Raw genomic sequence first — 4645 nt, 5'->3', positions numbered from 1 at the left:
CCGTGGGACTATGGAGGGAAACGCTGAAAGGGAAAGGGAGGGAATATAATGTTTGGTGGTCGGAGCATCATGCCAGCGATGTCTGATATGGTGCAAGATGATTCGTTGAATGTGAAGACCGACAGAGAGTGAGGTGAAATCATTATTTACCGCATATAAGTTAATTCAAAAATGTTAAACTTCAGTTTAAAAAATAAAGATAAATCTGGGAATAAATTGTTATATTTCAAAGCCTGATATAACATTTTTAAATTCCAATTAAGATCAAACGTTAAGAATAAAACGTAAACATATTATTTATAATACACATAATCACTTAATTTATGATTAAATTGTTTAAATGTCGAATATTTGTCGAATATTTCTATAATCTGTAATATTTATCTTTCGAATTAACATTTCCTTTTTAGTCTTATTTTTGTGGTTTGTCTTTTTTGTAAGCGGTTTATTCTAAACACGACAACTCTTCCCCGAGTCCCTAGGGACTGGTTTAGTAAGTGAGACTAGACTAGATCGTTAAGGATGATTGATGGGTCTGAATTTACATTCGTATGTATGGGATCAGAGCAAACAAGAAGGGATTGATATGATGAAGAAAAATGCAGTGAAAAACACTCATATCTCCACTTTCCAAGATATCACGATTGTCAAAATATAAACACGTACCTTTAAGAGTAAATCGGTAAATCTAGCGCGTTCCCCTTTAATAATGTATTCTTTTCGTATGATTATTTAACGCTGTACTCGCGGCATGAATGACGTTTGCAAAAATAAAGGAAACACGGCTGGCGTAATATCGAAATATAGAGTTTCACGGGAAAATGGGATCTAACCTTGTTTTTTATTGTCATAAATTTAGACTTCATCCTGCGTAATATTAATTAGTAGCTTCTGTCCGATGTCTCAGCTCCATTCTCGTTTAAACAGATTTGTCGTTTCCATAACAAAGCAGAATCCTTTCATTATGTCCGATCTCCAAAGACCTGTTGGATACTTTTGAGTGCCAGTTCAAATAAAGCACGCGAATTTTCAGCCCGACTTCGTTATGTGCGAGTGTGGTGACTCTCCCTTTTTAATTTCTTAGGACGTTTGTTGGGAAAGCCTACCTGATTTGAAAACCTGCTAAAATATTACAAAGTCGTGGACCGATGTAACTGAGCACGGAGCAAGTACTCCACCGATCGGTGAGTCAACAGAGGCCAAGTACATGTTTTGGCCTGTTTCATTTATATTTAAGATGTTTTTTGTTTGGGGAGGGGGGGTGTTAACACGGGTTTGTAACCACCCGAAAAGGAAGTGAAAGAAATATTTGTCGTGACTGGGTTGTTTAAAAAATACCTTCCCTGCAAAACTATCGTTTGCAGAATCTCCGCCAAGCCAATGCCCTTCAGTGGAGTGAATGGGATAACTGCAAGGCGCGGGTTTTACACAGATGCAGCCCGTCTGTATAATAGATTTTTAACCCTGTGAAGATAAAGGTTCTGTGTCTATTTCACCGACACTGTCTTGGGCTTTGTAATGTTCATTTATTAAAATTAATAAACCTTTAGTTAAAACCATTTTCGCATCGCTGAACTGATTTTATCACTATGGAACTCTCTTCCAACTTTGGGACTTGATTTATTTTATATGGAAATCTAAGGTGAAATATCCAAATCAGTCACACGAAACGATTTGATCGCAGAGGGACGAAAGGAACATCCGTACCACCAGCGGCAACCCCCCCCCCCCCCTCCCCCCTGTCCCCCCCTATGTAGGTTAAATAACACCTCTTTGCAGTTAATATTGACTGTTATAAGAACGTTTAAAATTGGTGCCTGTCTAAAGTGCACTCTAGTTGACATTAGTAAGCAGCAGGATAGGACTGGACAATGAAAGTAGTAAGTCAGTGTAATTCCCCTATACCGGCCGTGTATCTTATGTTCATAGTGTACAAAATGAAAGGCCTATAAAGACTTCAGAACAGAAAATGCTGCCATGTTATTGGCCGGACGGCACTCTATGTATAATATTGCTCAGCCATCTCAAGGAAATAGTTAGAGGAACGTAGGGAAGATATGTGTTACTATATAAAAAACAACTTTGGCACTAAAACTGATTGAGAATCCGCGCGTAATCTGCTCCAAACCTTCCTTATAATGAAAAGTATGCGGTGCTTCGATTTGGCAAAATATTGTTTCCATACTTCATACATTTGATTTTTTTCTGATGACCTATGAAATGCCAGGATAGGTAAGCGAAAAAAAAGCAATGAAAGATTCAGGGGGGTCCTGTTGTTAGTTGCCCCCCCCCCCCCCCCCCCCCCCCCCCTTCCCCCGTTACTGAATGGAACATAAACGAAACAAAAATGTTACCACGTCCACCCGTGCGAAGTGAGTTTACAAGCTTTAACGTGGTTGGTAAAGAAACCTTCCAAATCGTAGATCGTGTTTTTTTTTGAGATGCCCTACATTTTGAATGACAGGGTCTTGATTTTTCAGTAACGTTTCCTTTTCTAATTTATTATCAACTTATTTGTCTTAAAATAAGTTTTAAACAATGCAAGTGGTCGTTTCCGGCACAATAAAACATAATTTGTGCAAAGGATTTAGGCTGATTCTCAGTTTTAATACAGGAGGTAATACCACAAAGCTTGCTACTGAAAGGTAGAACATTGCTGACGAGCGAGAGTGGACAGATGTGACCTCGAAGCATTTTAACGGGCTCAGCGTTAAGTTCCGACTGAAGGGGACAAATGCAGAAAGCCGGTCACCATGGCATCAGATAAAGGTTGAATCCACAATCTCTGGTTTTCACTTGACAAGGAACAGTCGCGGAAACTCCACCAAGTTACAAAGATCTGCAAGCGGATCTTTAAAAACATCTAGTGGACAATAATATAATCACATTTTAATAGGGTTGCTTTCAGCAATTCTCTCCTTTAGACGTATCAAATCTCACTAGTTGGTGACTTTTTGAATTGCGCTTCTCGAGTTTCTCAAAACATTCACTTTTCCAGAATGAAGTTTTATTTCTTAGCTTTGAAGTGCCGTCGTTCGTAATTTACGTCACAAAAAATGGGTAACTTAAAAATAAAGATGCAAGATAAAAATGTACCAACGATTTGTACACCCAATAGCTACATTAGCGTTATGTTTTAGACCGACTGGAAGAAGTTTTATGGTTTGGTGATCTTACAGGGTTTTTTTTTTTGACACTTGGTAATTTCCGATTTGTCTTGGTGCGTTTCATCCAGACAAAGAACCACTGGGAGGTCATGTGACATACTGACAGGTCACAGTGAACGCTAATAAATATAGGCCGGCCCAAACCCCTGAGCAGCCACATTGAAACTGCAGAGGGTTTCGGGACTTGTAGTTATCAAATGAAGATGCACATAATTGTCATGAGAACGAATAGTGAAAGGTCTGGATTGAGTGGATGTGAAGAGAGTGTTTCCACTAGTGGGATTGTCTAGGACCCGTGGCCATAGCCTCAGAATAAAAGGACCCACCTTTAGAAAGGAGACGAGACGATTGCATCTGTGGAATTCATTGCTACAGACGTCTGTGGAGGACAAGTTATTGGATATTTTTAAGACGGATTTCAGGGTTTCAGGGGTTAAGGGGAGAAGGGGAGAAGGCAGGAGTAACGGATTGAGAGGAAAAGTTAGATCAGCCATGATTGAATGACGGAGTCGAATGGCCTAAATCTGCTCCTAGAACATATGCACTTTTAAGGACCAATAAACTGAAAGTGACCTTGTTGGTGCAGAGTGACATCGATGGAATGTAGATACAGAATAAATAGCAGTTTTGGCAGTATTTTAAAGAGGTATTTTAATTGTAAAACATTATTTTAAAAAGTAGAAAGATTGCAACGAGACTGCAGCTCACGGGCGTTACTAGTAACGCATATGGTATCACTTAACATGCTCGATTTCACCTTCCTTGTTGTTCCCACAGACACCTTAAAACTCTGCGACGAGTCCCCGGGGATTGGCATGGATGGGTGCGAATCTAGAGCATGGGGAATGTCAGAGATCCAGTGGTAACGACCAGCTGCTATTCGTCAGAACCGCGCTCTCTCAGAAGATCCATTATAATCTCCACTCATCGATCTGTACATTCGTCTCATTTTACACCGAATCCCTTCAGTCAATCAGTCTTCAACAGCACCCGAAAGCTCACAGCAGATAATCTGAAAATCGTGACCAACGCTAATCTTCTGACACGTTTTGTGGCGTTTAAATGTTTAATTTATGTTTTTCTGTCGTGGATAATTGGGGTATTTATTTTTAGACTCCTCGTCTTTGGATTTAATGTTGAACAAGAGTACCGTTGCTGTCATGTATTCATTCAAATAAATGACACGTTAAACATTTAAAAAAAGTATCTATCTATCTATCTATCTATCTATCTATCTATCTATCTATCTATCTATCTATCTATCTATCTATCTATCTATCTACCTATCTATCTATCTATCTATCTATCTATCTATCTATCTATCTATCTATCTATCTATCTATCTGTCTATATCTATTTCTATCTGTGTTTATCTATTTCTATCTGTGTTTATCAATCTGTTTTCACTGGAAAACTGGGTGTCAATTTGGAAATTCACTTGTGTTTACTTTGCTCACTTTCTTTAGCTGTCTGCTATC

At 38.9% G+C, this 4645-nt stretch overlaps 1 long non-coding RNA gene across 1 annotated transcript; it reads left to right on the top strand.

The window, feature by feature from the left end:
* The first annotated feature begins 695 nt into the window (after positions 1–695).
* Positions 696–4363, top strand: LOC116974290. The gene is made up of 2 exons (XR_004412324.1): positions 696–1184; positions 3945–4363. It is a non-coding gene; the product is annotated as an uncharacterized LOC116974290 (long non-coding RNA).
* The last annotated feature ends 282 nt before the right edge of the window (positions 4364–4645 follow it).

Source organism: Amblyraja radiata, chromosome 6 (assembly GCF_010909765.2).
Source record: "Amblyraja radiata isolate CabotCenter1 chromosome 6, sAmbRad1.1.pri, whole genome shotgun sequence".
In the NCBI taxonomy this organism is placed as follows: domain Eukaryota; kingdom Metazoa; phylum Chordata; class Chondrichthyes; order Rajiformes; family Rajidae; genus Amblyraja; species Amblyraja radiata.
The sequence above is the reverse complement of the archived record's forward strand: the minus strand, read 5'-3'. Positions and strand labels throughout refer to the sequence as shown.